Genomic DNA, 13749 nt, shown 5'->3' on the forward strand with positions numbered 1-13749 from the left:
TCACTTTCTTATTCTCTTCAGTACATTCTGTTTCTAGTGTTTTCACCTGGTGTGCGTGTATGCATGTGCATGCCCGTGTATTCAGAAATGACTACGAGCTTTGGTCAATCCGGGTCTTACAAATCAGCAGGTCCTTGTCAATGAGCGAGACCAGAATGGGCACCCTCTTGGTCCCTCAAGGGTCAAGCCCCTCAGCAGTGATGGCCCCCAAACCTACTCACGGAGCATGTACAATGAGGCTTTGCAGGCACAGAACTGAGAGTCTCAAGCATAGAACTCGACTTTTGTTCTTAATGTTCACATTTCTTTGTCGCCAGCATCTTTTAAAATGTGACCTTCTGTTTCATACATGCTAAGATGGCTACCATTTTAAAAACAAACAAAACAAAAAAATGGAAAACAACAAGTGTTGGTGAGAATGTGAAGAAACTGGCATCCTCAGATATTGCTGGTGGGGCTATAAAGTGGCGCAGCTGCTCTGGGGAAAACAGTTTGGTGACTCCTCAAAAATTAAACACAGAGTTACAATATGACCCAGCAATTTCATTCCTAGGTGAATGGCAAACATTTTTCATATTCATTTATGTTCATATAAAAACTTGCACATAAATGTTCAGAGCAAAATTATTCATGACAGCCAAATTTCCATCAACTGATGATTAGATGAACAATAGTGGTATATCTATATAATTCATACAAGGAAATATTATTCAGCCATTAAAAGGAATGCAGTACTGATACACAGTACAACACTACAAACACAGTGAAGACATTACACTAAGGGAAAGAAACCGGACACAAAAGGCCACATACTGTATGATTTTACTTATACAAATTGTCTGGGATAGGTCATTCTACAGAGATGGAAAGTAGATGAGTGGTTGCAAAGGCTGAGGTGAAGATGAAATGGGATGTGACCACTAATGGGTACAGAGTTTATTATGTGATGAAGATGTTCTGGAATTACACAGTGGTGACAGTTGCACAATCTTGTGAGTATACTAAAACCCACTGAATTGTATTCCTTAAAAGGGTGAATTTATGGTACGTGAATTATATGTCATTAAAAAAAATGCCTTCTTTTCTTTTTCTAGACCCATTATTGTATCAACAGGATGACAAATGTGCACAAGACATTTATACCAACCCTAGAAATAGCCTAGTTTTTTCCCCTGGCCATTTAACAAACAATTTTCCACTTTGTCTTCGTTTATCAGTTGTGTCTTCTCCACATGTGGTCTTTCTCTCCTTTCTGATGACATACAAAGGTGGTCTCTCATTGGAGCTACCTACCTCTTTTAGGACAGCCCTCCTCGTTGACTGCCTGCTGCCTACACACACCTATACCCACTTAAACCAACCCTCTGTCTCGAATACAGGTTCTTCTCTTGAGGAATAAAGTAGAAGAACTATAAAGCACACACCTTTGTCAGATGTGTTATTCTTAGACAATCTCTGGGAATAAACCACATTCTCTGGAAACAGCCTTTAGTTAATTACATCTCCCAAGGTCTCCTATCACATGACCTCAAATAACTTTAATGGTACCTCACTCACTCAAAGGAATATGAATTTTTTTTATTCCTATCAGTAGATCCCTTCAGCTAAAAACTTAATTGCATTAAAGCCTCACTAAAGTGATTTGCTTCAAAATATACCAGAAGTCATTTTTAAAAGGGAATATGCTAATTAGGATAATAAAATGTTCTAAAAGTGGATTAGAGTGATGGTTGTGTAACTTGGATAAATTTATTAAAAATCACTGATTTGTACACTTAAAGTGAGTGAATTTTATGGTATATATACTTCACTAAAGTTGTCAAGAAACAAAAAAGTAAATAAGGCAGGGGGGTAGAAGGGGGGGAAGTGGGTAGAGGTAGAGGGAAAGCAAGGTGGCCCTTAGGCTGACAATTAGAGGAGGCTGGGTGATGGGTAAGTACAGTGGATACTGCTGGTGTTGCCTAGTGCGCCCCTTTCAGGCCACCCTAGTCCACAGTTCTCAGAACTGGCTGTTGAAATTGCCTTGTAACTCCCCTCTTCCCTCTGCCCTGTCCTGCTTCCTTCACTCCTGGCAGATGCTGATCCCGACAGCTCTTCCCAGAAAATCACCTACCTCAAGAGCTCTGCTTCAGAACCTGTTTCCAGGGGACCAGACCTAAGACAGAGGCTTATTATACGTTCTCTCTACATTTTTAAGTGTTTAAAAATTTTCATAACAAGAAGTAAAGAACAAAACAAAAACCACACACCTAGAGGTTCCCCAAAGTGAAGTACTAAAAACTCTAGGAAAATTACACCTGATATTTCACAGATGCTGTAGCCAATACTAAATCTGTCGTTCGATGAACTCTGAGTCAGAAACCTGCTGCCCCATTATCAGTGTCTTCCTTGCTCTTTCATAAAGGACCGTGAGATGCATTCACCCATCTGTCCAGAAGGATCTGTTGAACTCGGAAGGTCTCTTCTTACCCTGTCTGCAATAGCTCCAAGAGTGTCTGTCCTCGTCAAACATGAAGAAGGGAAAACGAGGAAATCTGAGAGTATAAGACCATCAGAAAGGCAAAGAGATACAGGAAGGTCTTGATTTTAGAGTCCAATTTTCCCCTGAATTTAATATAATTGCACTCTGCTAGAAAGCCTGCAGGCAAGAGGATAATAAGATTTCGGTGATTAAATTATTTAAAGTCTCTGATATTGTAGCATTTTGGAGAGCATTCCACATATTTTGTCTGTTATATCAAAAGGATGATCTGGAAAATCCCCTTTCCTTAGGGAATCCAGGAGCCACCAATTATCTGAAATTGCTTTGCTTAAAAAAATCCCAGGTATTAGAAAGTGTTTGTTGTCTTACCATTATTAAATCCCATTGGCCCATTACATGAATGCTGGCACTATACTAAATGTCCTCAAACAAAGAGATGTAAATTACTGATTTTGTTATGTGTAGGAGGTCCAAATAATACCTAGCAACCTAGCACTATGGAGTGTGCTGTCTGATGCAAAAACAGATCTTTCCTAAGAAGGCAGTGCCTTCCAAATTCTTGCAATTTGCTCCAGAACTGCCTCAGTTTACCTATTTGTGCTTTGTCCAGTGTCTCATCTTCTCCAGTTGTAAGCTCACCTATCTTCATCAGCCCATCCTGTCTACCTCTGGTTCCAACTTCTGCTTCCGATCTTGACATGGTACCTACATCATGGTACCGACATCAATAGATGATTCACTTACAAAGTCCTCTCCTACATGTGAATTCCCACCACAGGCTGGCCCTTCTGCAAGCTGTCCCACAACCCCAAACCAAGAGTGGCAGGAAGTGCTGCCCAAAAGGAGAAGAGTTTTTGGGCATGGGCACAGAAATGCATAGGGAGAAATCAGGAAAATTAAACCCCAAATTATGTGATGAAATAGCAAACCGCACTACTCTGCTACCATGCTATTATAAAATATTTTTACAGGTTAGGAAAAATATTTGGCATAAATAATACCACTTTTCAACTCTTAACCACTGTCAATCTTTATTTTTAAAAAATATTTGTGTAATCAAAATGGCAATATGAGTTTTCTACTGTCTTACCCCCAAAGAATCCCCAATCACCCATACTGAGAGTGCCTTTGTGGAAGTCCAGGGGTCCAGAGGAGATGTTCCAGCACATCACTGGAGCAAAATAAGATCTGAGATCGTACCCAGTGAAAAGGCGAGAGGAACAGTTTCAATTTACCCATGTAAATCTCCCCATGTCAGCACAGCTTAGGACTAAGAGAACGTCTCAGCCTGTGATTTCTCCCAGGTGGTAAAGTGAGACCATGTGAGAGCGTCCTTGGCTTCCCCAGCTGTGCAGGACACTGTCAGAGAGACCCACTTCTTTCTCACCCTATCCAGAAAACTGTGGTGTGCTGCATGACTGTAGGACAAGGAGAGGCTGCAGGGCTCTTGGAGGGCAAAAGGACATGGATTCTACCAATTGCTTTGCTGACTCCATCAGGAAACCCACCTATAAGCCACTGGGGATACCATCCCTGCAGATCCATCAATTCAACCATGAGTACTACCAGTGCTCCATGTACCTCACCCACACCCCCCTTACCCTGCGGCTGGCTCCAATGTGTGCACATCCCCAATGGTGGAGAGAGCAAGACTTCGCAGACGGCTGTGAGCACGCACAGAAAGCTGGCCCAACTCTGTGAGATTGGGAGAGAGAATACAAGCTTGAGGTGCAGCACCACCCTAGGGAAAGCAAGCTAACGGGAGGCCGTCAGCACCAAGCAGGACTTCGCGGGATCAAGAGAAGGCACACAAAGTTAAGAGTTCTCCCGCAAGGGGAAACAAGAGGTGTGAGGCAGGAGTAGCCATAGAAAAGGTGTGAGAAAGCCTCAGAATCCCTATCAGGGCTGACGGGAGGTATTTCTCTCCTGAAGCCAGTCAGTAAAGACTGGAAAAGATGACCAATTCTTCAAATGTGAACACAGCAATGCAAGACTTAAAGGAATATTAAAAAATAAAGGAGACATGACACCACCAAAAAAATACAATAATTTTTCAATAATTGACCCCAAAGAAATGGAGAGCTGCAATTTCTCTGGTAAAGAATTCAAAATTGTTGTTTTAAGGGAGCTCAGTGAGCTACAAGAAAACAGACAATTCAACAAAATCAGGAAAACCATACATGAGCAAAATGAGAAGTTTAACAGAGAAATGGAAATTGAAAGAGCCAAATTCTGGAGCTGAATTTGAATGAATGAAATTTTTTAAATGTCATAGAGAGCATCAACAATAGACTGGATCAAGCAGAAGAATCTGTGAACCAGATCACAGGTCACTTGAAATGATCCAGTCAGAGGAGAACAAAGGAAAAAAAGAATGAAAAAGAGTGAATAAAGCCTACATGAACTATGGAATACCTTTAAGAGAAATAATTTTTACATTATTGGAATCCACAAGGAGGAGAAAGGGAGAAAGGGGCAGAAAGCTTATTCAAAGAAATAATGGTGAAGAACTTCCCAAACCTGGGGAGAAATCTGAACATCCAAATTCATTAAACTCATAAGTTCTCCCAAAATTTCAACCCAAAATGATACTTTTGAAGACACGTTACAATAAAACTGTCTAAAATCATAGACAAAGAGAGAATTTTAAAAGCAAGAAGAGGGAACGGAAGAGATCATGGGGCAAGCGAAATGAACGGCCACCAACCACACCAAAGGCCCGTCTTCATCCAAAGAAGGTGATGTCGTGTATGTGGTGGGATTGGAAGGGAGTCCTCTATTACGAGCTCCTTCCAGAAAACCAAATGATTCATTCCAACAAGTACTGCTCCCAATTAGACCAAATGAAAGCAGCACTCAACAAAATGTGTCCAGAATGAGTCAACAGAAAACACATAATCTTCCATCAGGATAACACAAGACCGCATGTTTCTTTGATGACCAGGCAAAAACTGTTAGAGCTTGGCTGGGAAGTTCTGATTCATCCACCGTATTCACCAGACATTGCACCTTCGGATTTCCATTTATTTAGGTCTTTACAAAGTTCTCTTAATGGAAAAAATTTCAATTCCCTAGAAGATTGTAAAAGGCACCTGGACCAGTGCTTCGCTCAAAAAGATAAAAAGCTTTGGGAAGATGGAATTATGAAGTTGCCTGAAAAAAATGGCAGAAGGTAGTGGAACAAAAGGGTGAATGTATTGTTCAATGAAGTTCTTGGTGAAAATGAAAAATGTGGCTTTTATTTTTACTTAAAAACCAGAGGAATATTTTGGCCCACAACACTACAAAGACCCAGTATAGCGTTAAATTCTGAGCAGTCTACCACAGTAATATGGTCTATAATGGAGGATAAGAGAAGGGGAGGGGGAGGAGGAGAGGAGAAAAGGGAGAGCATGGCCCTCCTCATCGGGGAAGAAACTCGTGGGTTACTTGGAGCACTAGAGGCTCCACAGAAGCTCGGGCATTTGGCACCATGATCAAACTCTCGGGATGAAAAGAGGGCACGTCTCGGGACTTGCTGCAGATCTGGCTGTCCTCCGTAACAGCTCCCCCGGCAGCACAGCCTTCCAGCCAGTGCCAAATCTACACAAAGGGACCCACGGCGCGCCCCGGCTCAGCGCTTTAAAATTCCTCAGCGTTCCGACAGTGGAATTTCAATCAGAGGCACCTCGTCCTTCTTTCCTCTGCAACCTGAGCGCGCTGCCAGCCATCCCTCAACCCTATAGCAGTGAAATATTGGGTGGGGAGGGTATGAGAAATGCAGGGTTTTTAAAAAGTAGACTTTCTTTTAGTTTTAGGTTCACAGCAAAACTGAGGGGAAGGGACAGAGATCTCCCATTTATCCCCACCCTCACACACGCACGGCCTCCCTCATTATCAACACATGCCACCATTTGTTACAACTGATGAACCTACACTGACACGTCATCTTCACCCGAAATCCACAGTTTACGTTAGGGTTGACTCATGGTGTTGTACGTTCTACGTGTTTGGACAAACGTATAGTGACATGTATCTACCATTACAGGGTCGTACAGAGTATCTTCACTGCCCAAAAAATCATCTGTGCTTTGCTTATTCATCCCTCCCTCCTCCTTAACCCCAGGCAAACACTGATCCTTTTACCATCTCCATATTTTCACCTTGTCCAGAATGTTATTGTAATCATAGGGTGCGTAGCCTTTTCAGGCTGATTTCTTTACTTTCTTAATATGTATTTAAGTCTCCTCCATGTTTTTTCAGGGCAAGTACAGCCTTTCATTTCATTTCTTTTTTTTAAAGAAAGACACTGACTGACTACGCCGCCCCACAACCTGTTGCTATTAGAACGGGCCAGGCTGCCAGCTGCTCCCTGCTCCAAGGTCAGAGCAGAGTATTCTACATGGGGTCTGGTGACCTGGACCAAACGGTGCAGAGAGAGGGCCACAGATGGATGAGAGTGTCCAGCTTCTTCTACGCAGACACACTTCTGCCAGTGTTGTCGTGTGGATGGTACACTGCAGGACAGTGGTGAAGGTTCCAGGCGCTGGAGGTTGAATCCTTGTTCCTCAACTTCCAGCTCCCTGAATTTAGGTATCATACTTTACCCTCTAGATCTCATATCTGTAAAATGGGCGTGATAACTGCGTTACCGCACAAGATCATTAGGAGGATTAAATAAGATAATGTATGAAAGACGGACACAGAGCAAGCACTCTAGAACTACTAGCCATTATTATTATTATTGTTACTATTATTATCATCATTTTATCATTATTAGAAAGCACTTCTAAGCAAATGTTTGGGATCATATCTCCGTGTCACAGATAGGACTGAGTAAAATTTAACTGCTTTCACAAATGTTTACTGAATGCCTATTTTGTAATAGGTACTCTGTGAGGTGTGGGGAGGCATGGGTCCAAAGGCCCAAATCCATCCTCCTATGGAACTACTTCTTATGCACAACCCATTCCAAACAGCAGGCTTCAAAGTCCTTTGAAAGGATGCAGGCAATACAGAAAGAGAGAGAATATTTAATATAAGAAAAATAAAGCCGAAGAAGAAAATAAAACAAAGATGAGGGAAGGGGAGAGGCAAGCACGGAAAGCCATGAAGTTCTCTGTCCCCGGTGAAAGTGGTCACAGATGTGGCTCTAAGATTTTTCTACAACCAAGTCCAAGAGGTTTGTGTCTAGAGTAACATGAACCAATTGCTCAAGGGAAGCACGAGACACGTTGGACCCGAATGGAGGCCACTGCCGGGGGCGTCCTCACAGAGAATCTTAAAGAGGCTTCAGATCTGATCTGCTCACCTTTGAACCTCTGGCCTTTCAAAAATTTTAATTTAGAAATTGAGCATACATACAACAAACGTATATATGGATATTTATGGTTTTGAAAGTCACAGTAAAATGCAGTTTTCAATTAGTTGGCTAAAAGCAAGTTCAATTCAGGAACCAAGAAAGCATTTGAGCCAAATGGCTCCAAGAAACAAAGGCGACTGAACCTTAATGTAGCAAACAGCTGCTGCTACCTAAGAAGAGAAAGATCAACAGCCACTATGCTCTCAAATGGAGGCACAGGGTCTTACATGAAGATTCGGGGCAAGGGAGTGACATTGTAATGATATTTTAAGTAATTACTACATGCCAGGCACTATGCTTAACATTTTATTATATATACATTATCTTATTTGACCTTCATGACTTCCCAATCTCTGGGGTATGTGCTATCATTGTCTCCCTGCAACAGGTGACGAAACTGAGAATGAGAGGAGTTAGTACTTGCCAGACAGTAAGTGGCAGAGATAAGATCTGAAGTGAGGTGCATTTTGGCTCCAATGCCAACGTCTTACATCCATCCTAAGACCCAGATGATCTTGCCAGATGCTACCACCATGGTCCCTCATTGTTGCTGTCAACTATCAGCTCCAGATCACTTCCCCCTTACTTTTCAATGATTTTATTAGCTCTTCGTTCACTGTCTTCTTCTCCAACACCATGAATGATTGGTCATTTCTCTATGCACAGATTATCCTGCCCGTGCCTGAGTCTCTCGGGTTCTTGAATGGAGGGCCTCTCGGATCCTTCAATGATTTAGTCCTGCACCCTACCTCATGTGCATTCATGCTCCTGGTCATACCCTGGACCTTGTCATTACTAATAACTGCAACCCCTCCATAATCTTAACATCAGGCATCCTCCTCTCTGATCTCCACCCTCAATCTTCCCAACCTACTCCTTCTAGTACCCGGGACCCAGCAATCCTTCAACCCCACTGGACCTCCAATCCACCTTTTCTATCTGTCATCTTTTCACTGTCCCCAGTTACCTCCACGCTCTCCCTTTCTCCTTTAACCAGCTTCAATTCCATAGCCAATCATTGTAATCACCCCCTTCCACACTCCCTTGATCCTCTCCTGTCTCAGTTACTTGGCAAAGCCATGATGACCCTGGTTGATCCAACTCTACCTACTCTGTGCCTGTACCCGTGCAGCTGCACATGGTGGTGGAAGACACACATGTGATGACTGGTCCCACTTTCAATTCCTGACCATGCTGACCCCCGACACTGCCTGGCAACTGTATTCTATTTCCCTACATTCCATTCCAACAGACAATCATTTCACGACTTCTTTCCTCCACTCTCTATTTTCCAAGACTTTTAGTAGATAGGATCTGGTTGGTTTCTTCCTTCCTTGACAAAACTGAAACAATCAGAAGAGAATTTCCAGGGACTTTCACCACCTAAAGCATCTGTACCAAGTTATTCTGCCCTTTCCTAGTCAACTATGTCTCATGCTTCTAAAGCCAATCCTACTGCCTGTGCACTAGATCTCATGCCCTGGTCCAAGGACCATATCTGAACAGTTCTCCCTACTTCCCTCCATAGGATCAACTTGTCCTCTCTCTGCTGGATCATCCTCCCTGGAACACAAGTATTCTCATTAAAACAAACAAAACTCTTACCTTGATGTTGCTTCCCCTGCCAGCTACTGCCCCATTTCTCTCGTCTTCTTGGTAGCAAAGCAAAATACACTCTCTGCACTTAAATTTAAATCCTCTCCCCACAGTTCTCTCTGAACCCTTTACCTCCCATCGGGCTTTCACCCTAGCACTTCACTGAGAATGCTTTCATCAAGATCACCAAGGCAGTGATTCTCCCCTGCTCAACGTAGCCATGAAGTCTCAGTCCTCAACCTACCGGACCCGCCAGCAGTGTTGGACACCAATGGCCATGGCTTCCTTCCTGAAACACTTTCTGGACTCACCTTTCAAGGTACTGCTCTGCCCAACTCAGTCACTTCTTCCCAGTCTCCTTCTCTGACTCTTCTTCTTGCAGCCCCTAAATGTTGGGGAGCCCCAGGCCTTGGTCTTCAGTCTCCTCTCTGTCTACCCTCACTACCTTGGTGATCTCACCCTGGGTCATGGACAAATTCAAATCAAAATGCCAATGACTCCCCAACGTCTGTCTATAGCCCAGACCTCTAGCTTAAACGTATTGACCTGCCTATTCCAACTCTCCACTTGGATACGTCTCAGACGTTTCAGACTCGGCACGTCCAGGAGTGAACTGACTTTCCCTCCCAATCGGCTCTAACCCCAGCCTTCCCCTTCTCGGCTGGTGGCAACTCCATCCTTCCAGCTACTCAGGGCAAAGATCCTGGCACCGCTCCTGACACCTCTTTTTCTCTTCCTGGTATACATCCAACCAGGGAATATCACTGACCCTCCAAATATTTCCGGAATCCGACCACATCTCCCCGTCTCCCTTGCAGACCATCCTGGTCTGAAGCCCATCCTAACTGGGTCACTGCGGTAGCCTCTTAATGACCTCCCTGGCTCCACCAGTGCCCTCTATGGTCTCTTCTCATCATAGCCAAGCGGCCAGAGAATTCTTTTAAAATGAATTCGGATCACAATTCACCTCTGCTAAAAATCTCCCAAAGGTCCCACATCCTCCTCGGAGTCAACCCAAAGTCTAGTCGTCCACATATAGTTACAGAGCCCTATAGGACCTGGCCCCTAGTGCACCTAGACCCCATCTCCATCTCTGCTCCCCTGCCTCACGCACACCAGACACACTGGCTTCCTCGATGTTCCGTGGCCACACCAGGCACACGCCAGCCTCAGATCTGTCCACTAACTTTTCCCTCTGCCCCTAAATATCCACTATGTTTACTCCCTTAACTCCTTTAAGTCTCTGCTCGGATGTCACCTGTGCAATGAGGTGTATACCTGACCACGCTTCTCCTCCTGGGCCCCTGAGTACCCTACACCACTTCATTTTTCTTGAGAATTCACCACCTTCTAACTTACTAAAGAATATACTTATTATATTTTTTGGTACTCTCTGCGTCCTCTGCTCTATAGAGACAGACTGTATTGTCTGTTGTGACCTATAACCATCCTTGGCACTCAGCACATACTTAACATACAAGATTTGTTGAATGAAAAACACACACACAGAAGAACAGCCCTGTCCCTTGTTCCAAAGCTCCATTATTCTGGGAATTCTATTACACCCAACTGCAACGACACGCAGGCACAAAGGATGGCATCCGTCAGGATACTGATAACCTGAGTGAGGAAGGAAGGCCGATTTTAATTACTTTTAAGGTTTTCCATGTGTTGGATTACCTTTAAAATTTTCTTCTCCTTGTTTATAGAATCTGTAGTTGTTATAATTGCTCATCATAAGCAGAGATACTGCAAATCATCATCTCCAGTACTGTCATATCTTCTAGGCTTTTTCTGTAGGTAAACAACTGACCAAAGAGCAAGTGAGGTCAGAAACACGCATGTACACACACACGCACACACATCCATGCACGTGCACGTGAAAAGCCAAACCACAGTGGCAACTTCTACAGAGTCACTGACTTTGGCAGCCAAAGCACGCAGCTCTGCAGCATGAAAAAGCCAGGGGGTCCACGGGGAGGGTGAGTGAGTGGAGTTTTAAGGGCAGATAGAGAAACCAGCCTGCTTCATCTCACGCAGCTGTCAACGGCACAAAGATCGCATTTCTTTATAATGATTTTAGAAGCCAAGTCTCTGGCTCAGTCCTATTACCACACCGATAATGCAATACTGGAACGCTTCTTCCCAAAGACTAATTCATAGTCTCCAGTTCCTACATGCAGACCATGTCAGGCAACTTAACCCTGCTCTGATGCCAATTCCCATCACAGGCTGTCTCCACCCTGCAGTGGCTATTACCCTTGGACAAGGGCTCTCCTAATGGACTAAAATTATAACACAATCCCAATGTTTGTACAGGCATAACCAGTCCTGCCCAAGGATCTGTACAAGCGGCCAACTGGGATGACAAAGCAGATAGGGCTGTCCCTGCAAGATGTCAGCACAAGATGGATTGCTAGAAAAACATGCAGTATTTCCTTAGACCCTGAATTTCAGAAACTGCAAATCTACCGTATTTAGTAAGACAGGCAATATCATGACTGTATCAGCCCACTAACACGCGATACAAGTCTGGAATCGCAAGTCAGCGCTATGAAGGCAGCTCTCTGCTTTGCTCCCAGGGAGGCATTTAAGCACATCTTCCAGTTTAAAGGACCCTGATTTACTCAGAAACATGCCACATTTAAAAAATTCTGTGGCTCTTAGATACATCGTATGATATACAGTGATACGCCAGAATCTGACCTTGCACATAATCAAATAAAAAAATAGGCCTCATTGCCTTGATGTTGAGAGTTGTGTTTAAGGCTGGGATGTATTTCGGGGGCCCCCACATGGTATGGAAGAGTGCGACCTCAAAACACCCTCATCCCAGTGTGTGTAACTTCTGCCTCTAAATGTTTTATCAACCCAATGATTACGCTTGTTCTATAAAATACAATGGGCCAGCACACATCGTACACAGCCTCAGTACCAATCTCCAGACACAGATTGCTTAGACATTCACATGCTGTCAGTAAAAAAGCTACTTGAAGCAAGATTTTAAGAAATCTCGAATATCAGAACAGACTTGTGACAGCTTCTTTGTCCTCAATGATTACTTAACCTCAGACGACAAACAGACCCTGGCTTGATGTTTTGCAGTCTTTATCTTCCTAACATTTCTGGGCTTGAAAGGGATTATTTTGAAAAGTCTGCAGAAGGCTTTAAGTTGTAGCCTATGGTATTCAGAATGAGCCTGATTTTTGCTTCCCTTCTTTGGGTTATAAGTTTTTACAAAACAGCAAAGCCCCAGATGCTGGCTTTTTGGGCCCCATGACCCACAGCCCTTCGCAAGCTACAGAGGCCCTGGGTAGAACGGCCAGAAGACTGCAGAGAAGGAGGGTATGGATGTGATCATAGGCAGGGCTGTCAGGAGCATGGATTTAACACAACTGCCCTTCACCTTGGCCTTAGGTGGTCAGGAGTACAGCCCAGAGGAAACTTGGTTCCAGTGAACTTTCACCTGGATGCACAAACAAGCGCAAAAAAGTTTTTTTTTTCAGCCATTCTGGTGGAAACAAAAGTGGGAACTGGAAACTCAAAACCTTCCCCTTTGTTGAAAACCAGTCATCGTAGGTAAAGCTTGGGACCTGGGAGACTGAGAACAAATCCAAGCTGTATCACTCAGGCAAGTCACTTTTCTCTAAGTCTCAGCTTCCCCAGCCATCACAGAATAGGTGTGAGGATTTAGTGAATAATATAAAGTGTTTAGCGCAGATTTTCTCTGTAACAGGAGGGCTATAAATAATTAGTACTCATAATAACATGCTCTGATTGTGGCTTCTGTAGAATTGTTTTTCAGGACATGTCTCTCTGAATTCTGCTGAACTGGATCTAATTAATGTTGACTGTATGTAAGTCTGTTTTCTATGAGCCTTCAGTATTCCCTTTATGACATTAAATGTCATCAGTTCCATTTTATAAGCTAAGTAAAAATCCTGATGAACTATTTATTAGCTAGGAAAAGCATATGGCACGTGCATAGGGTTGAAATACTGAAGACTTCCACACCGAGAATTCCTTTCCAATGTGTTTGCAATGTGTGGGCAGAGTAGAAAAATTACTATTTATTTTTTCTTGAAGATTTTAAGCATTGCCTGTAAATATGTTATGTAAACAATGGGATTTAAAGAAAAACAAATGTTAAGATTTTTGTGGGGGGAAAATCAATTTTAAATATACACAACATTCAATTTCAAAATTTCATCCTGCTATGGTCATTGACTGCGGAACAAAATTGGAAATCCTCCATAGCAAATGTTATTTTGAGCACGTGTCTCTGATACTAAAAGTACCCAGAAGTACATTAAAATGGTTTTGACCTTGA

The 13749-nt window shown here is 43.2% G+C and overlaps 1 protein-coding gene across 3 annotated transcripts in view; it reads right to left on the reverse strand.

The window, feature by feature from the left end:
- CAMK1D (calcium/calmodulin dependent protein kinase ID) overlaps positions 1-13749 on the reverse strand; it is a 405430-nt gene that overhangs the window by 68895 nt on the left and 322786 nt on the right. The gene's annotated exons all lie outside the window — the stretch shown is intronic.

The sequence above is a fragment of the Balaenoptera ricei genome, chromosome 2 (genome assembly GCF_028023285.1).
Source record: "Balaenoptera ricei isolate mBalRic1 chromosome 2, mBalRic1.hap2, whole genome shotgun sequence".
Taxonomy (NCBI): Eukaryota; Metazoa; Chordata; class Mammalia; order Artiodactyla; family Balaenopteridae; genus Balaenoptera; species Balaenoptera ricei.